The sequence below is a fragment of the Rutilus rutilus genome (genome assembly GCF_951802725.1).
Source record: "Rutilus rutilus genome assembly, chromosome: 24".
NCBI classification, from domain to species: domain Eukaryota; kingdom Metazoa; phylum Chordata; class Actinopteri; order Cypriniformes; family Leuciscidae; genus Rutilus; species Rutilus rutilus.
Window position 1 is genome coordinate 4,156,639 of NC_140228.1, and position 22,015 is coordinate 4,178,653.

The 22,015-nt window shown below is 36.2% G+C and overlaps 1 long non-coding RNA gene and 3 gene segments (V, D, J or C); 2 read left to right on the forward strand and 2 right to left on the reverse strand.

Moving 5' to 3' along the window:
- The first annotated feature begins 2,143 nt into the window (after nt 1–2,143).
- Nucleotides 2,144–4,087, forward strand: LOC311284476 (Ig kappa chain V region BS-5-like). The segment is given in 2 exons: nt 2,144–2,214; nt 2,302–4,087.
- Nucleotides 4,088–9,584: 5,497 nt separating this feature from the next.
- LOC311284491 lies at nt 9,585–12,374 on the reverse strand. The gene is made up of 2 exons (XR_014626234.1): nt 11,974–12,374; nt 9,585–10,024 (listed from the first exon to the last, which is right to left on the reverse strand). It is a non-coding gene; the product is annotated as an uncharacterized lncRNA (long non-coding RNA).
- A 4,383-nt stretch (nt 12,375–16,757) lies between these two features.
- The window catches only part of LOC311284461 (Ig kappa chain V-III region MOPC 63-like), a 945,935-nt gene continuing 940,677 nt past the window's right edge, over nt 16,758–22,015 (reverse strand). The window contains exons 3-4 of the V gene segment in view: nt 18,298–18,352; nt 16,758–17,576 (exon numbers count right to left, since the gene is read on the reverse strand).
- Nucleotides 18,777–20,025, forward strand: LOC311284478 (Ig kappa chain V region BS-5-like). The segment is given in 2 exons: nt 18,777–19,092; nt 19,180–20,025.

Genomic DNA, 22,015 nt, shown 5'->3' on the forward strand with positions numbered 1-22,015 from the left:
GAAGCGCTCTGCGGCTTCCCAGCGTGCTTTGCTGAGGCTCAGGACGCTGCTGCGACTGTAGAGACCGTCCCGCTCGCTCTCTGCGCTGGTCTGAACCCCCTCGGTGACCTCTGACCCGTCCAGCGTCCAGCTCACCGTCGCCCCCTGTGGAGAGTAAGAGCTGAGCAGGCAGAGCAGAGCGGGGGGGTCTCCAGAGATCAGCAGAGAAGAGGGAGACAGCAGAGACACGGAGGGAGACACGGAGGGACCCGCTGGACACACACACACACACACACACACACACACACACACATTTATGAATGATCATTTGATTTTAAATATACAAGTTACATTTTAAATGATCCACAGAATGAGTTTGAAAAACATTGTCCAAGTAAATTGATGGTTATATTGTGATGTCGTTATAAGATCTAGAAAACTAATTCATTTCAATATTAATTGTATTTTGAAAATATTCTGCTATTCAGAAACTCACAATCATAAACATCCACAAACTTAATAGTTTAAATGATTGATTTTTAAAATGCTCTTTAACTAAATTTCTCTTTGTCTGATGGTAATACAGTAAAAAGCACAATCATTTCATCTTTACTGTAGTTTCACCTCATGCTTTCATTCATACACACTATCCTGAGTTTAGCTTCAAAACATTCTCGATTTAATCAATATTACTAAATATTGTACATTGTAAAAAAGTATCATAATTTTAACGGTAAAAGACTGTAAAAATGCTATGGTAAAAATGATTAATTGGTAAACGGTTTGTTGCTTTACTGTATACACTGAAAACTGGAAATAGTTTTAACTAACTAGATTTAACTAAGTTAAATATAACTTAACACAATATATTATTTGTGTTTTGAAAATAATCACCATTCAATAGACTTCCTCGTAAACAGAAATATAAGTAAACTTAGTTTAAATTTAGTTTATCAACTAAATTTCTATTTGCCTGATGATGAACTGATGACATTTATTTTGTCTATATCATCCAACTTTTGTGTCAAATTAAATATATTTAGAAATAATTGAAAATATTGCAATTACTGAAAATACAATGAAATGTTAGCACACATTATGTGTGAAAATACTAATGTAAAACATTATGAATGTGAACTATGGATTGAAATGTAATAAACATAGAATATCACCAAATATGACATTCATAATATAGCAGACAAAATTACATTTAAATGCATGAATGCGTGCAATCAATCAGTAAAATAGAATAAAATGCGACAATAAATAATAGTTGAAATAAAGTAAAGCAAATAAAGCATTTCAATAATGTATTTTTGTAATAAATTAAGAATATTGTTGCCAAATACTGTTAAATAACTTCTAAAACTTCTATAACTTCTAAAAAAACACACACACATACATTTTTATTAGATAATTTAAGAAAGACTTACAGCTTCTGATCGTCAATTCAGTTCCTCCACCGAAAGTCCACCACAGTGTTTCATTCTAGTGAAAGAGTCGTACAAAAACCTCCGTCACACTCAAATGAACACACACACACACACACACACACACACACACACACACACACACACTGATGTGAGACTCAGATCTTCTCAACATCAAACATGATTGATCAAAAAAGAGCCACAAAATCTTCATCTAAAAAATAGTCCAAAGAATTAATCTTAAAAATAAATACTTGATATTGAATGAAGGCTGAAATCCTTTGTTTCATAATCAGTCCCGAAATACATTCATCACATTTACAAACACATGTGATATAAACTCTGCTAATTCTATTGACCTGCTTTATAATGAAATCTTCAGCCAGATTTAGATGGTCATTCTCTATTGGATGACCTTTGACCTGTTATACAGTATCATGGATGATATAAATCTGCAGCTCAGGTATTAAATTCTCTCAGCATCAAAGTCTGAATGAAACTGATCATTAAAACAGTGTTTAGAGCGAGAAGATCGACCCAAAATAACATGAAGTAAATCATGAGTTTCTGTTTCTGAAAATGATCCACAGAAGTTTATTAGCAAAGACACTAAAAGACAAAACAGTGTTTCTTCTGTCTTCAGGGAAATGATGTGGAGTGTGTTTGCATATTGATCAGATCTTCAGTGTGTGAGAGTGTTTATAGTGCTGTGAATTTAACACTTCATCACTGACACACACAACAATCTTCATCAACATGACCTTCATCATCATCTTCATCTGGACTCTCACAGCGTTTGCTCAAGGTTTGTGGAGCACAAGTTTGATATTAATTCATTTCTTCAAGTATATTGTCAAAGTTTTGAGTGTATTTTCTTCTTGTTGTGTTTCAGAGTGTAGAGGACAGATCACCGTCACTCAGAGTCCCTCAATAACAGCAGAACAACCAGGAGGAACTGTGAAAATCAAATGTAAAACCAGCAGAGATGTGTACAGGAATAGTAATGGAGATTTATTAGCCTGGTACTTACAGAAACCTGGAGAAGCTCCTAAACTCCTGATTTATATAACAAACCGCCTCCAGTCAGGAACTCCATCTAGATTCAGTGGCAGTGGATCTAACAGTGATTTCACTCTGACCATCAGTGGAGTCCAGACTGAAGATGCTGGACATTATTACTGTCAGAGTTATCACTACATCAACAGTGTACATATGTTCACACAGTGATAAAGAGTCGTACAAAAACCTCCGTCAGTCAGAGTCACAGTGACTGAACTGATACTGCAGCTGCTCAAACACTTACACGCGCACACACACACACACATTTTTTCTTCTTAATCATACACTCATACTGTAAAGTGAATCATAAAGATGTTGTTGCTTGAATAGTTTATTAATCATCTTCCATAAAGCCGCTGTTTAGATCATCATGTACAAGAGTCACAGATGAACTGATTCAGTGAAAGAGAGAAACCGTATTTAACATGATCAGACGCTCCACCGTCCCACAATCAGTCTGTCTGCGACCATTCACTGTTTTCTGGACGCATTAATTATGAATCCAGCGATGCGTCTGAGTCTCACATGAGCAGAAGACAGATCTCTCACAGCAACACTTCAGTCTCGAGTCAAACACACTTAAAGGGATACTTCACCTCTGGGAAGATGAATGTGTATTTAAAATAGGTCATTTAAGTAGAAGAAATGTGAAGAAATTTTTGAATTTGGAGCTTTCTAGACTGAGAAAAGCCAGAAAATGTATTTTTGGCTTATGTGGATGAAAGACAACAACTCCCAGAATGCACTTGCTTCGCTGCCTTAGGAGGCCACGCCTATCGGTAAGAGTGCGCAGATGAAAACAACAAAGCTAGCCTACGTGATGAGTTTGCGAGGGATTTAGAGATCGCCCAAAATGTCCGGGATTCGGCTTTTGCGTTCTACAGTCGCCATTCATCATGTTTACTGTGGCGAGCAGGACGAGGCTGACGGCCGCGGGAGAACGGCGCGAGGCCGGTGGCGAGATTACTGAGACGCGCCGGTCTCGCATCTCTCACGGAGGAGCGGGAATTTTTCTTAGCAATGGTAAAACGCACATCAACCGATCACTTGTTTAGCGTTCATGTAAACACTACATTCAAATTCACCAATCGGAATGAATTCAGTTAGATTGAAAGGTGTGCATGTAAACAATGAATAGCGACCGCAGAAAGCAAAAGCTGAATCCCGGACATTTTGAACGATCTCGCCCGCCGGACAAGTCCGGGAAAAGGAGGATGGTTACTTACTCAGCTTTCTCCTACTATTCAGCTTTCTCCACAGAACAAGAGCTTGCTAGCTTAACTTCCAAAGAAAGGCTGACTGTGTGTACATTCTGTGAGTGAGATCCCACCCTCTATGGGCGGGCTGAAAACATGCGGAACAGCTCCTCCTACTGGCTGTAGTCTTTAGCCTCTGGCCAGAAAATCCTCCGATGACGCAAAATGACGATTTTTGCGTCATCGGAGGATTTTTTCCAGACAAAAAATACATAAATCTCTTGTCTCAGGGTCATATGAGGGTGGAAAGCACGGTAATTCGAAAATACTACAGGTTTTCTACTAATACAAAGCTTAATGCTAAATCCTGAAGTAACCCTTTAAACATTCATAAAGATGTTATTGCTCAACACTGAAATAAAGCGCTTCATTGTGTGGAAACTTCACTGTTATTTTTACAAGATAAAATACTGCAGTTTTACTGAGATCAGTGTTTATGGGCGATCAGAGACATTTAAGGGGTTTTAGGATATATGAGTTTATTTTATTTGAATATGAGACTTTCAATGTATCAGCTGTTATTTTAATAAGTGGATAGTTTACTGAAATTATGAAATATGGAATACCTTTCCTAGGTATTTTATAGGCGCATTGCACTCTGTGAATTAGAAAGAAATCTTTCTTGAAAATAATCAAAAACCTATGAATCGTGAATTGAATCAGATCAACATCTACATTTACTCCTCTAGTCCAGTCACACGTGATCTACCAGTGAAGAGTCTCGTATACGTTATATAAGTCATACAAGTCATATAATCTACCACTCAAACTTCATAACGGTCTCATCCCTCCATCAGCAGAAGTGAAACTGCTCCAGTTCAGAGCGTTGAACCAGTAAACGAGTGAAACTGTGAGTTTGAGGTGAAAATCTCATTTGCATTGTCAGGTTTAGTGATTGTGATGGTCTCAGAATAGAGCAGCTCATGTTCAAACCCCAAGAGCTTCATTTCACATTTAGGGGAGACCGGTGTTGTAACACTGGGTCAGTTTGACACGTCAGAAAGAGCTATGATGATGTCATCAATATCACACACCCCAGTGGTGGACGAAGTACACACACCATGTACTTGAGTTAAAGTAAAGATACCCAAGGTAAAATATTACTCATGTAAAAGTAGAAGTGCTGCCTTTAAACCTTCACTTGAGTAAAAGTACAAAAGTATTTGCCTTCAAATGTACTCAAGTATGTCCTATAATGTCCTATTATCATTTTTGTCACAAGACTTTTGCTTAACTCAGTCTACGTGAGGACTCTAATGTCACTTTTGGCACGCTAATCTTTTAATTTAAATGACATTATTTTCAGCATAAGCTTAGTTAGATCACAGTCTGTGGAAGCTGAACTTTTGAAAATAACAATCTCTGTTAATAAGGAGAACTCCACTCCACCAGTCAACTGTTTTAGCATCATACATGCACAATGCAAAATGTTCTTATAGCCTAATGTAATCATTATGTTCCCAACTTGTAATAATTACTTTAATTAGCTGATTGTTTCCTTCTTTAAATTAATACATGATGTTAGCTAATAACAGCATGATTTGTATTATCTTAGAACTGTACATTTCTGACATAGATAACTTGGACACAGTCTCTGATAACAGATCCAAAAATTGTAATGTAGACAAATACTTTGTTCTGTAAAGCTGCTTTGAAACTATATGTATTGTGAAAAACGCTAATACAAATAAATGTGAATTGAATACGCTTGCATGTAAAACAAGTCAAACTAGAATTTATATTCCAACATAAAAGTTAACATTGATTGTTTGCCATCTCTCACGATATTCACAGAGCACTCAGCTTAAAAAGTTTCAAATACAAATACTATAAACTATGAAATACGGTGAAACAGCTAAGTTAACTTAACTGACGACGTATATAATGTTCATGGTAACGTCACATAGTCTATATTTTAACATTCACAATGAAACAGTTTTCTGCAAGCTACTGTTAGATTTCTCATTTAAAAAATGAGTGAAAATGGCTTAGCTCTACGTGTTTCCAGATTGGAAGGAGAATTATTGTAAGAAGAAATTGTACAGGGACGAAGCAGGGAGAGAATTAAGGCACTTAAAAAATGAAGGACTCGTTCTTCTTTTCAACTAACGTTACTTCAAAAAAAAAAAAAAAAAATCACGTAACTAAGGCCATAGGAGTTGTGGCAAGTTAGAGTCAGTAGTTTCTTCCATCATTTATTAAGACATTGGCACTCAAAATGTTATGCTGTTGCACTGATGTGATGTCACGTTGAACCTTATGTTCGCGCTAAGTAGAAACCCGCCAAGGCGCTAACAGGGGCAAACAAAACAAGTTCAAAACAAAACACGCGCTGTACTGTGATTGGTGGCTCGTTTTACCGTTAAGTTTTTATCCACTCATAAATAAAAAGGAAAGACTGATTTTGAAAATGTAGAAAAAAGTAAGATATTTGACTTTGAAATGTAGTGGAGTTAAAGTAAAAGTCTCCCCAAATTGAAATACTTCAGGAAAGTACAGATACACAAAAAAGCTATTTAAGTACAGTAACGAATTACATTTACTTCGTTACTGTCCACCACCCACCCGCATCACCTCACAGGAGAAGTGTCATGTGACTGTGATCAACGTTGTACGTTTTATGACCAAAAACTAATTTTCAGGAGGAAAAGTGAATGAAAGAAATGTTATCAAGATTATTTTTTGACGAACAATCATTGTATTGTAGATACATTTGACTTGCATAATCTAAAGTAGATATTTCTCTAGTTTAATTTGATGCTTGATACACTCATGCTAACTTCAAACCCAATATGCTAAAACAGTTAGCTATGTTACGGCTGTTTGCGGTGAGGATAGTTTAACAGTTCATGAAAAATATTACAACCAAACCCTGAAGATGATTCCAGTTATCAGTCACATCCCCTTAAGACAAAATCATGTGAGTTTTTTGTTGCGCATTGAGGGATTTATAAATATGTTTCCATTATAGTTTATGTGCATGTCTTCTTATCGGATAAAAACATTATCACCTCAGTCGAGCACATACAATTTAAAAAAAATACAGTACGTTTTTTGTAACTTAAAATTGTTGACTTTATTTAAAACTTAATATTCTTTGTTCTTCAAAAACATTCTTGCACACATTTAGATTGTGTGGATCTTATTTCAGTAAATTATCTCTCATTGTTCCATCGATCCCCAGCCTGAGTTACAACAGGACAGGGTTATGTCTCAACAACGACCTCTTTGTGTTTGACAATAACTCACATAATCTGTGATTGTGCTGTACATGTCCAAGTGAGTTATATTTCTAGCAGACAAATGTGGAAACCATGTCTCAAATTTTGAGAGATAAAGAACAAACAAGCACTGAGTTACCGACGCTCAAACAACAGGTGTTTCTCTCCTCCGTCTCTCTGCTGAACGCAGCTGTTCTCCACTATTACAGTCAATCAAGAACATTTAGTGTCTTCATCAAATCACTCATTATTGTGTTTTAGCTCAGCCCAAAATAATGCAACAAGTGAATAAACATCTATACAAAGCTGTTGCACAAACATAATGAGTGTCTGTCTTCAGGGAAATGATGTGGAGTGTGTTTGCATATTGATCAGATCTTCAGTGTGTGAGAGTGTTTATAGTGCTGTGAGTTTAACACTTCATCACTGACAGCTTTTCTTCATTCAGACTGAAAGTAAACCACCGATAAGAAGAATGATGATCATCAGCGTCTGTATCTGGACTCTCATTCTTTCTGTTCAAGGTTCATTTACTCTATTAATAACTCAAGATGTGATTTATATGCTTTTGATGTTCAGTCTAGATTTTGTACTGGATACTTTGACTTTAATAATTGTTGTAATAATGATCTTATGAAATGTCATTGACAGAAATTACAGGCCAGGTTTCTGTGACTCAGACTCCCTCAGAAGCAGCCGTTCAAGGAGGAACAGTTTCTATAAACTGTAAAACTAACAGAGAAATTGGACATCGTACTCAGGGTTGTGGCTCCTGTCTCTCCTGGTATCTGCAGAAACCTGGAGAAGCTCCTAAACTCCTCATTTATTACATTAGTTCACGACAGTCAGGAACTCCATCTAGATTCACTGGCAATGGAGCAAATTATGGAACAGATTTCACTCTGACCATCAGTGGAGTCCAGACTGAAGATGCTGGACATTATTACTGTATGAGTATACACTACATCAGTAACTGGGTGTTCACACAGTGATAAAGAGTCGTACAAAAACCTCCGTCAGTCAGAGTCACAGTGACTGAACTGAAACTGCAGCTGCTCAAACACTTTCACACACACGCACACACACACTCACACACACACACACGCACACACACACACACACACACACACACACACTTTCACACACACACACACACACACACACACACACACTAAGAAAAGCAATATGATCTTATAATAAGCAATAATATTATTATATTATAATAATATAAAGGTTTGAGCTTGGTCAGTATATGACAGCTTTGATCATGATTTTTCATAAGTCATTTTTCTCCTGTTATTTTCAGTCATTTGTGAGGAAATTCAGTCGCGTTTGATCTTCACTTAGTGGATATTTTTCAATCTTTCACCATATTTTTGTTTTTCTGCATTTATGATTTATCCTCATTCTTCTTTCTAAACTGAATCACTGCATCATAAAGATGTTCTGCTTGATCAGTTTAATAAGTCTATCGATTTTATCAAGTTTATCCTTCATATATTAACAGCATCACAAAACACTCTCAATTTCAGAGCAGATGAACATTTATATAATTTTAATTAATATCTTTACATAGAATTTTTTAATTAATTTTGAAATGAAAGACCAGATTACCAAACAGGTGCAGTCCACCATCGAAAATAATAATCATTTCCTATTTATTTTATATTGTGTAATTTAACAGTGCTATATAACAGCTTTATCAAACACTGGATCAATATCAACATTTCATACTAATGTTTTTTGAGTGCAATTTAACACATCCATGTAGTGGAAATTTGTTTATAGTTATTTTTTTATATTAAAGATTAAAGTTTGTTTATGTGTGAATATAGTGTGGGTTGTGATGAGCCAACATGTAACTCATAAAGATGAAATCTTATTAACAAACTGACTAATGAATCCATAAGCACAGGAGAAACTGTTCCAGTTCAGAGCGTTTCAGTTGAAGATCTCATTTGCATTGTCAGGTTTAGTGATTGTGATGGTCTCAGAATAGAGCAGCTCGTCTCCAGTGACCATGTTCAAACCCCAAGAGCTTCATTTCACATTTACTGCTGAATGCAGCTGTTCTCAACTATTACAATTAGGGGTGTAACGAGACCCTTATGTCACCATCCTGAACTCACAATACCATATTATTGCCATACTCCATCAAAATGGTCAATTTGGTTTAACATTGTGTGTGTAAATGAATAGTCTTGGACTTGGTGCTGATAACCCAATGCAGGACAATAGAGACACCAGAATAACAATATTCATGATTCTGAAGCTGAAAATACTGAATTATTTCAGACGAATATGCTTGATGTCTCTGACTAGATATATCTAAAATAATGTAGGCCACTTTTTACTGGTAACATCAGACATTTGGCATTATCAGGACCCACAAATATTCCCCAATTGCATTATTATACATTATATTTAACATTATATACAGTAGTTTAATGTAGTAGTGACACGAAAACCCTGTAAACTTCCTAAACTTTCATTTTGGGTGAATAATACGATACATATTGTCACTATCCACTGTAATTATTGTTCCACCCCTAATTCCAATCAATCAAAAGCCGCTGAAACTTTAGTGCAGGACTTTGAAGGAACGACACACTGATCAATGATGCAGTCCAACACAAATGTGCGCTTGCGTTCAGATGAAGCTTTATTGAATGAACAGCAATGGCAGCACATTGACAGACTGCTTCAGTATTGAGCTGTAAATCACGTGACGCTCAGATACGCTGGTCTTCACTGGAGAAACATCAGCACTCGGAGCTCTTGAGGAACGAGGCCTCGTGAGCAGCTCCGGCATGTGTTCCTCTGCAGACGAAGCGCTCTGCGGCTTCCCAGCGTGCTTTGCTGAGGCTCAGGACGCTGCTGCGACTGTAGAGACCGTCCCGCTCGCTCTCTGCGCTGGTCTGAACCCCCTCGGTGACCTCTGACCCGTCCAGCGTCCAGCTCACCGTCGCCCCCTGTGGAGAGTAAGAGCTGAGCAGGCAGAGCAGAGCGGGGGGGTCTCCAGAGATCAGCAGAGAAGAGGGAGACAGCAGAGACACGGAGGGAGACACGGAGGGACCCGCTGAACACACACACACACACACACACACACACACACACACACACATTCATTAATGATCATTTGATTTTAAGTATACAAGTTATATTTCAAATGATCCACAGAATGAGTTTGAAAAACATTGTCCAAGTAAATGGATGGTTATATCGTGATGTCGTTATAAGATCTAGAAAACTAATTTAAATGATCATTTCAATATTAATTGTATTTTGAAAATATTCTGCTTTTCAGAAACTCACAATCATAAACATCAGCAAATTTGATAGTTTAAATTATTAATTTTCAAAATGCTCTTCAACTGAGTTTCTTTTTGTCTGATGAAAATGATAAAAAAGTATATTTATGTTGTCCACATTATACAACTTTTGTTTCATATATTTAAAAAAGCCCTTAATAGTTACATTTACCAAGAATTATAGACAAAATTATATATAAAGAAATTATTGAATAGATTTTAAAGTACTGCAGTCAATACATGACAGGAACTAAATGTTAGCAGTAATAAGATGTTAAATTATTTGTGTAAAATGAAAAATTACATTTAAAAACATTTATATGAATTATAAAATTTAAATGAAAAAATATACTCATTTGATTTTTCTCAGAATTAAGTTACAGAACATTTTAATCTCAGTCAAATTTTAAAAAACATTGTCCACATGAAAAGTGATTAATACATTGTGATTTATTCATAAGATTTTGAAATCAAATTTAAATAATATTTTCAGTATTAACTGTATTTTTAAAAATATTCTTCTATTTTGATACAATCAATCGTAATTTTCAGCCTTTTTCAATTATGATTTTTTTCATTCTTCTGTTAAGAAACAATCATAATCATCTGCAAACTTAATAGTTTAAAATGCTCTTTAACTAAATTCCTCTTTGTCTGATGGTAATACAGTAAAAAACACAATCATTTCATCTTTACTGTAGTTTCACCTCATGCTTTCATTCATAGACACTATCCTGAGTTTAGTTTCAAAACATTCTCCGTTTAATCAAAATTGACTATTACTAAATGTACACTGTAAAAAAAAAAAGATTGTAATTTTAATAATCAAAGACTAAAAATGATACAGTAAAAATGATTAATTGGTAAATGGTTTGATCCTTTGCTGTATACAGTGAAAACTAATAGATTTAACTGGACATTTCATGTAATTTAACAGTTCTGTTAAATTTACCGTTTTTGAAGTGAAAATAACAGGTCTGGCAAACAAAGCTGCCTTTTTCTTACCGTAAAAGTTACAGATTTTTTATATATACTTACAAAAATATGATATATATTCCGTTCTGCATTAATTAAAATGCTTAACTGATTTTCAAGAACTTCTCTGTCCAGGTGGAATATTAGCATTTGATTGTGATATGAAGATTTAGAAATAATCATTTAAATATATTATTTGTATTTTGAAAATAATCACCATTCTGGAAACTTCCTTGTAAACAGAAATATGAGTAAAGTTAGTTTAAATAATTAATTTTAACAAGTTTATCAACTACATTTCTTTTTGCCTGATGATGACAATGAGGACATTTATTTTGTCTATATTATCCAACTTTTATGTCAAATGAAATATATTAAGAAATAATTGAAAATATTGCAATTAATTTAAATAAAATAAAATATAGCACACATTATGTGTAAAATTACTAATGTAAAATATTATCAATTTAATTGGATTGGAATATAAAATAATATGGAATATCACCAAATATGGCATTCACAATATAGCAGACAAAATTAAAGAATTAAATGCATGTAATCAATCAGTAAAATATAATAAATTTGACATTAAATAAGATTTGAAATACAAGTAAAGCTTTTCAGTCAAATGTTTGTTTTTTATAAATAAGGAATATTTTTGCCAAATGTTCTTAATTAACCTTAACCCTCCTTTTAAAAACACACACATATGTTTTTATTAGATAATTTAAGAAAGACTTACAGCTTCTGATCGTCAATTCAGTTCCTCCACCGAAAGTGTACCACAGTGTTTCATTCTAGTGAAAGAGTCGTACAAAAACCTCCGTCACACTCAAATGAACACACACTCCAGCAGAGAAAGAGACCAACAACACACACACATTCTTGTACATCTATCTTTATGAGGACATTCATTGACACAATGCAATCTCTAGCCGCTTACCCTAACCTTACCCATCACAACTAAGTGCCAAACTCAACCCCTGACCCTAAACCGACCCTTAACCTCATTATAACCTGATCCCTAAAACCAAGTCTTGACCCTCAAACAGGCCTTTAAAGGCTCTCAGAGAGTGAGGACCGGCCAACATGTCCTCACTTTACTCTCTTTGTCCTCACTCCACTGGTTGAAAACTCAAACTGGTCTTCACAAAGATAGTTATACAAGTACACACACACACACACACACACACACACACACACACACACACACACACACACACACACTGATATGAGACTCAACATCAGGATTATTGAACAGTCTCATAGTCTCTAAATGTCTCTTAATGCATGAAAACTATTAAATCTAAATAAATAATATAATCAGAAAGACTCTGATCTTTACACATCTTAACTGGGAGTTTCTAAATGATAATTGTGTCAATATCACATTTAATTAAAATAAAATTAAATGTTAGCATACATTACATGTGAAATTACTGATGTAAATCATTAAATTAAAAAAATTAATTTAGAAAAGAAAGAAAACAGAATATCACCAAATATTGCATATTTATAATAATAATAATACATTTGAATACATCAATTGGTGAAATCAATCCATAAAATAGAATTAAATGTGACAATAAATGAGATTTGAAATTAGGTTAAGCTTTTCAATAGTACATTTTGTGATAAATTAAGAATATCTTTGCCAAATAAAAACCTTAAACCTTCTTTTAAAAACACACACATCATACAGTTTCATTAGATCGTTTAAGAGCCACAAACTCTTCATCTTAAAAAAAGATGAAAACATCTTTATGATGAAATATAAGCTTTATAATGAAATCTTCAGCCAGATTTAGATGGTCATTCTCTATTGGATGACCTTTGACCTGTTATACAGTATCATGGATGATATAAATCTGCAGCTCAGGTATTAAATTCTCTCAGCATCAAAGTCTGAATGAAACTGATCATTAAAACAGTGTTTAGAGCGAGAAGATCGACCCAAAATAACATGAAGTAAATCATGAGTTTCTGTTTCTGAAAATGATCCACAGAAGTTTATTAGCAAAGACACTAAAAGACAAAACAGTGTTTCTTCTGTCTTCAGGGAAATGATGTGGAGTGTGTTTGCATATTGATCAGATCTTCAGTGTGTGAGAGTGTTTATAGTGCTGTGAGTTTAACACTTCATCACTGACACACACAACAATCTTCATCAACATGACCTTCATCATCATCTTCATCTGGACTCTCACAGCGTTTGCTCAAGGTTTGTGGAGCACAAGTTTGATATTAATTCATTTCTTCAAGTATATTGTCAAAGTTTTGAGTGTATTTTCTTCTTGTTGTGTTTCAGAGTGTAGAGGACAGATCACCGTCACTCAGAGTCCCTCAATAACAGCAGAACAACCAGGAGGAACTGTGAATATCAAATGTAAAACCAGCAGTGATGTGTACAGGGTTAGTGAGGGAGAATTTTTATCCTGGTACTTACAGAAACCTGGAGAAGCTCCTAAACTCCTGATTTATTGGGCCAATCGCCTCCAGTCAGGAACTCCATCTAGATTCAGTGGCAGTGGATCTAACAGTGATTTCACTCTGACCATCAGTGGAGTCCAGACTGAAGATGCTGGACATTATTACTGTCAGAGTTTCCATTGCAGAACAGGTTCTTATGGTTTATGTGTGGGTGATTATACATTCACACAGTGATAAAGAGTCGTACAAAAACCTCCGTCAGTCAGAGTCGCAGTGACTGAACTGAAACTGCAGCTGCTCAAACACACACACACACACACACACACACACACACACACTCAACAGAAACACAAAAATGAACTTAATATCAATAATAAGAAATGATTTTGATCTTTTTTTTTTTAGATAATTCTAAATCTAAATCTATTCTCATATGGTTGTTCATCTCTCTGTCTCTGTCCAGGATAGATCAAACCGAAGGCACTATGAATGGAGCATGGTCCACATCATTAAGGAGACCTTCCGATTTCTGACTATCACTGACTTAGCACGTTGCAAGCTCGCAACTATTAAAAAAATTACACCTTCATTATGAGTCAGCAGTGAGCGGCCGCTTAGGGTAAAGTAATTGCACTGCATCCTCTGACTATTTCAGGACTGGCTAGTTTGTGATCGTGAACGCACATTCGCGACGTGACGTCTCAAAGCTACACCGGGTCCTTAATGAACGAATATTTGAAATTATGAGATGCCCAGAATAATCCTTGGTCTAAATTAAATCACAACTAATCTGAGGATCAGCTGTTAAGATAGAAAATTTGAAAAAAATAAAGAGTCACATATATTTGGAGTCAAGATTAAATTATTCATGGAGTCAGAATTAAAATTAGAAATCAACTGTTTAATAAATTAAAGTGATTTTTCCAGAAGCGCCCGAAAAGACATACACGCTGAATTCCCTTCGACCACGACACCGGATACCGTATTTGGGCCAGTGGGTGGAGTTTACAAAGATAACTACCACCCCACTTGATGTTATTCCCTCAGAGATTATAAAAGCAGCTTTTCCTATAATTGGCCCCAGTGTCCAAGTGTTGATTAATTCATCTTTGAACACTGGGGTAGTCCCAAATAGTTTAAGCATGCGGTTGTTCAGCCTCTCCTTAAGAAACAAGGTCTGGATGAGGATTGCTTTAATAATTATCGGCCTGTCTCTAAGTTATCATTTTTATCAAAACTTTTAGAAAAAGTCGTGCTGTCTCAATTGAACTTCTTTTTAAATGCAGCCAAGTTATTACAACCTTTTCAATCTGGTTTTACTGCCCATCACAGCACAGAGTCTGTCTTGCTAAAAGTGATCAATTACATTTTACTTACAGTTGATGCTGGTAAAAATGCTGTATTGATCTTACTTGATCTTACAGCTGCTTTTGATACTGTAGACCATAATATTCTTCTTAGGCGTTTAGAGCATTTATTCTGTATTAAGGGTACAGCCTTACGGTGGTTTAGATCATATCTTAAAGACAAGTCTTTTTCTGTGGAGGCAAGCTCTCTTCATCTTCTGCTGCTATTATTAGTGGAGTACCTCAGGGCTCTATTCTGGGTCCACTTATTTTTAACTTCTATATGCGTCCGTTGGGGGATATTATTAAGAAGCATAATGTTCCATTTTTATGCTGATGATACACTGCTGTATCTGCCGTTGAAAGCTGCCGATATCATTCAGACCTTGATGGATTGCATCCGGGACATTAAGGAATGGTTATCAATTATCTGTCTCCAACTTAATGAGGACAAATCAGAAATTATTGTTTTTGGCCCTCCAAAACTGAGGAATAGTCTCATTAAGGAGCTGGGTAACCATTTCCCCTCAATTTCCTCTCAGGTCAGGAGCCTTGGAGTCATTCTCGACTCAGACAAATTCATTCTGTTGTAAAGAATAGTTTTTATCAATTGTGGTTAATTTCCAAACTTAAATCATTTTTGTCATTCCAAGACTTGGAGAAGGTTATTCATGCTTTTATTACCTCACGCTTGGATTACTGTAATTCATTGTATTTGGGTCTTCCTCAATCATCTCTTTCACGCCTCCAGATGGTGCAAAATGCCTCTAAGGCTGCTGACCGGGACAAAGAAATACGATCATGTCACCCCAGTTTTAGCTTCACTTCATCGGCTCCCGATCCATTTTAGAGTTCAGTTTAAAATTCTGTTGTTTGTTTTTAAAGCTCTTAATGATCAAGCTCCATTATATCTTAGAGATCTTCTTGCTCCTCTGTCATCCACTAGATCTTTAAGATCTTCAGACGGGGCTCTTTTATCTAACCCTCGCTATCCTGTCTAACATCTAAGGGAGATAGAGCCTTTGCTGTTGCCGGCCCTCGTCTATGGACCCAATTGTCTTGCACCTTCAATTGCTATTTTTAAATCTAAATTGAAAACTTATCTTCTTAAATTGAAAACTTATCTGCACTCTGTGAATTAGTTTGTGAATTTCAATATCAAAATATGTCAAAGTGAATTAGAAAGAAATCTTTCTTGAAAATAATCAAAAACATATGAATCGTGAATTGAATCAGATCAACATCTATACATTTACTCCTCTAGTCCAGTCACACGTGATCTACCAGTGAAGAGTCTCATTACGTTATATAAGTCACACAAGTCATATAATCTACCACTCAAACTTCATGACGGTCTCATCCCTCCATCAGCAGAAGTGAAACTGCTCCAGTTCAGAGCGTTGAACCAGTAAAAGAGTGAAACTGTGAGTTTGAGATGTAAATCTCATTTGCATTGTCAGGTTTAGTGATTGTGACGGTCTCAGAATAGAGCAGCTCGTCTCCAGTGACCATGTTCAAACCCCAAGAGCTTCATTTCACATTTACTGCTGAATGCAGCTGTTCTCAACTATTACAATTAGGGGTGTAACGAGACCCTTATGTCACCATCCTGAACTCACAATACCATATTATTGCCATACTCCATCAAAATGGTAAATTTGGTTTAACATTGTGTGTGTAAATGAATAGGCTTGGACTTGGTGCTGATAACCCAATGCAGGACAATAGAGACACCAGAATAACAATATTCATGATTCTGAAGCTGAAAATACTGATTTATTTCAGACGAATATGCTTGATGTCTCTGACTAGATATATCTAAAATAATATCGGCCACTTTTTACTGGTAACATCAGACATTTGGCATTATCAGGACCCACAAATATTTCCCCATTGCATTATTATACATTATATTTAACATTATATACAGTAGTTTAATGTAGTAGTGACACGAAAACCCTGTAAACTTCCTAAACTTTCATTTTGGGTGAATAATACGATACATATTGTCACTATCCACTGTAATTATTGTTCCACCCCTAATTCCAATCAATCAAAAGCCGCTGAAACTTTAGTGCAGGACTTTGAAGGAACGACACACTGATCAATGATGCAGTCCAACACAAATGTGCGCTTGCGTTCAGATGAAGCTTTATTGAATGAACAGCAATGGCAGCACATTGACAGACTGTTTCAGTATTGAGCTGTAAATCACGTGACGCTCAGATACGCTGGTCTTCACTGGAGAAACATCAGCACTCGGAGCTCTTGAGGAACGAGGCCTCGTGAGCAGCTCCGGCATGTGTTCCTCTGCAGACGAAGCGCTCTGCGGCTTCCCAGCGTGCTTTGCTGAGGCTCAGGACGCTGCTGCGACTGTAGAGACCGTCCCGCTCGCTCTCTGCGCTGGTCTGAACCCCCTCGGTGACCTCTGACCCGTCCAGCGTCCAGCTCACCGTCGCCCCCTGTGGAGAGTAAGAGCTGAGCAGGCAGAGCAGAGCGGGGGGGTCTCCAGAGATCAGCAGAGAAGAGGGAGACAGCAGAGACACGGAGGGAGACACGGAGGGACCCGCTGGACACACACACACACACACACACACACAATCAAGTTATATTTCAAATGATCCACAGAATGAGTTTGAAAAACATTGTCCAAGTAAATTGATGGTTATATTGTGATGTCGTTATAAGATCTAGAAAACTAATTCATTTCAATATTAATTGTATTTTGAAAATATTCTGCTATTCAGAAACTCACAATCATAAACATCCACAAACTTAATAGTTTAAATGATTGATTTTTAAAATGCTCTTTAACTAAATTTCTATTTGCCTGATGATGAACTGATGACATTTATTTTGTCTATATCATCCAACTTTTGTGTCAAATTAAATATATTTAGAAATAATTGAAAATATTGCAATTACTGAAAATACAATGAAATGTTAGCACACATTATGTGTGAAAATACTAATGTAAAACATTATGAATGTGAACTATGGATTGAAATGTAATAAACATAGAATATCACCAAATATGACATTCATAATATAGCAGACAAAATTACATTTAAATGCATGAATGTGTGCAATCAATCAGTAAAATAGAATAAAATGCGACAATAAATAATAGTTGAAATAAAGTAAAGCAAATAAAGCATTTCAATAATGTATTTTTGTAATAAATTAAGAATATTGTTGCCAAATACTGTTAAATAACTTCTAAAACTTCTATAACTTCTAAAAAAACACACACACATACATTTTTATTAGATAATTAAAGAAAGACTTACAGCTTCTGATCGTCAATTCAGTTCCTCCACCGAAAGTCCACCACAGTGTTTCATTCTAGTGAAAGAGTCGTACAAAAACCTCCGTCACACTCAAATGACACACACACACACACACACACACACACACACACACACACACTGATGTGAGACTCAGATCTTCTCAACATCAAACATGATTGATCAAAAAAGAGCCACAAAATCTTCATCTAAAAAATAGTCCAAAGAATTAATCTTAAAAATAAATACTTGATATTGAATGAAGGCTGAAATCCTTTGTTTCATAATCAGTCCCGAAATACATTCATCACATTTACAAACACATGTGATATAAACTCTGCTAATTCTATTGACCTGCTTTATAATGAAATCTTCAGCCAGATTTAGATGGTCATTCTCTATTGGATGACCTTTGACCTGTTATACAGTATCATGGATGATATAAATCTGCAGCTCAGGTATTATTCTCTCAGCATCAAAGTCTGAATGAAACTGATCATTAAAACAGTGTTTAGAGCGAGAAGATCGACCCAAAATAACATGAAGTAAATCATGAGTTTCTGTTTCTGAAAATGATCCACAGAAGTTTATTAGCAAAGACACTAAAAGACAAAACAGTGTTTCTTCTGTCTTCAGGGAAATGATGTGGAGTGTGTTTGCATATTGATCAGATCTTCAGTGTGTGAGAGTGTTTATAGTGCTGTGAGTTTAACACTTCATCACTGACACACACAACAATCTTCATCAACATGACCTTCATCATCATCTTCATCTGGACTCTCACAGCGTTTGCTCAAGGTTTGTGGAGCACAAGTTTGATATTAATTCATTTCTTCAAGTATATTGTCAAAGTTTTGAGTGTATTTTCTTCTTGTTGTGTTTCAGAGTGTAGAGGACAGATCACCGTCACTCAGAGTCCCTCAATAACAGCAGAACAACCAGGAGGAACTGTGAATATCAAATGTAAAACCAGCAGAGATGTGTACAGTGTTGGGAGTGTGTACTTTTTCAACTGGTACTTCCAGAAACCTGGAGAAGCTCCTAAACTCCTGATTTATTATGCAAACACCCTCCAGTCAGGAACTCCATCTAGATTCAGTGGCAGTGGATCTAACAGTGATTTCACTCTGACCATCAGTGGAGTCCAGACTGAAGATGCTGGACATTATTACTGTCAGAGTCGCCACAGTGGTGGTGTATTCACACAGTGATAAAGAGTCGTACAAAAACCTCCGTCAGTCAGAGTCACAGTGACTGAACTGAAACTGCAGCTGCTCACACACCCACACACACACACACTCAACAGAAACACAAATATCAACTTAATATCAATTTTTCAGCACTTCATTAATATTACTAAAGATAATCAGAAATGATTTTGATCATATTTTTTCAGATAATTGTTGGTTTATTTATTCTCATATGGTTGTTCATGTATTTTTATAAAGTATGATTATTTGTCATTCTTAATCATACACTCATACTGTAAAGTGAATCATAAACTTGTTTCTTTAATAGATTATTAATCATCTTCCATAAAGCCGCTGTTTAGATCATCATGTACAAGGCAAGGCAAGGCAAGGCAAGTTTATTTATATAGCACATTTCATACACAATGGCAATTCAAAGTGCTTTACATAGAAGAAATTAAAATAATAAAAAATTAAAACAGTTAAAAAAATTAAAAAATACAGTACAGTACAAACAGTCGGACGAACAGTGGCACAGTGCTCATTCAGTAAATGCATAGCTAAACAGATGTGTTTTGAGTCTGGATTTGAAAGTGATACTGTAGGAGCACATCTGATCTCCTCTGGAAGCTGGTTCCAGCATAATAGCTAAAAGCAGATTCGCCATGCTTAGAGTGAACCCTTGGTATTTCTAGCTGATATGATCCTAATGATCTGAGTGATCTGTTGGGTTTATATTCAGTGAGCATAACTGCATTGTATTGAGGTCCTAGGCCATTGAATGATTTATATACCATTAATAATACTTTAAAATCAATCCTAAATCTAACTGGGAGCCAGTGTAAAGACCTGAGGACTGGTGTGATATGTTGATATGTTCTGGTTCTGCTCAGCGTTCTGTATGAGCTGCAACTGTCTTATGGTCTTTATGGGAAGGCCAGTGAGGAGTCCATTACAATAATCCACCCTGCTGGTGATGAAAGCATGCACAAGTTTCTCTAAGTCTTGTCTGGAAACAAAGCATCTTATTCTTGCAATATTTTTCAGATGATAGTATGCTGATTTAGTTATAGCTTTGACATGACTACTGAAACTAAGGTCTGACTCTAGTGTCACACCAAGATTCCTGACTTGATGTTTAGTTGTTTGACCCCTAGAGTGAAGGTATGCGTTCACCTTGAGAACTTCATCTTTGTTTCCAAATGCAATGACTTCAGTTTTGTCTTTGTTTAACTGAAGAAAGTTTTGACACATCCAACTGTTGACTTCATCAATGCATTGGCACAGGGAGTCAATGGGGCTGTAGTTGTTAGGCGATAGGGCTAAGTAAATCTGTGTGTCGTCTGCATAGCTGTGGTAAGAGATTTGGTTCTTTCTCATTATTTGGCTCATTGGGAGCATATACAGGTTGAACAGGAGTGGCGCAAGAACTGAGCCTTGAGGGACTCCGCATGTCATGGATGTCCACTCAGACTTATGGTCTCCTATACTCACATAATAACCTCTCCCATCTAAGTATGACCTGAACCATTTTAGGACTATCCCAGAAAGCCCCACCCAGTTTTCCAGCCTGTCCAGAAGTATGTTATGATCGACAGTGTCAAATGCAGCACTGAGGTCGAGTAGTACCAGCACTGATAATTTGCCTGAATCAGTATTTAAGCGAATATCGTTTATTATCTTTATGAGCGCTGTCTCTGTGCTGTGATGTGGTCGGAAACCAGATTGAAAATTGTCCATTCGAGCATAAGAATTTGTTCAGCTGATTGAAGACAACTTTTTCAATGATCTTGCCTATGAAAGGAAGATTTGAGATCGGTCTATAGTTGCTTAATATGGTCTTATCCAGATTGCTCTTTTTCAGGAGGCGCTTGACAACTGCAGTTTTCAGGGAGTTTGGAAAACTCCCAGAGAGAAGTGAAGCATTTACCACTACTAGAAGATCTGCTTCTAAACTGTTTAACACACTTTTGAAAAAAGATGTGGGAAGTGTGTCAAGAGCGCAGGTTGATGTTTTAAGGTGCTGTACGGTTTCTTCCAAAATGTTGCCATCAATTTCTTTGAAGTCAGACATAGTAACTACTTTCTCAGGTGGTCTGGTCTGTCTGACCCCAGTGCAACTCAATGATGTGCTGATCACCTTTCTGATATTATTGATTTTCTCAGAGAAGAAAGAAGCAAACTCACTGCACTTGTTGTCTGAGAGCATTTCACTGGGAATCTGGCTTGGGGGGTTTGTCAGTCTCTCTACAGTAGCAAAAAGAGTGCGTGTGTTGTTTAAATTACTGTTTATAATATTTGAGAAGAAAGTCTGTCTAGCTTTGCCTAGTTCCATATTGAAAGCATGAAGGCTGTCTTTGTAGATGTTATAATGGACTACAAGTTTTGTCTTCCGCCACATGCGCTCTACTTTTCTGCATTGTCTTTTCATATTTTGCACTGCTGTTGAGTTTCTCCAAGGTGCTTTTTGTCTGCCACTCTTCTTCCTGACTTTCACAGGAGCAATATCATCAATTACACCTTTAACTTTT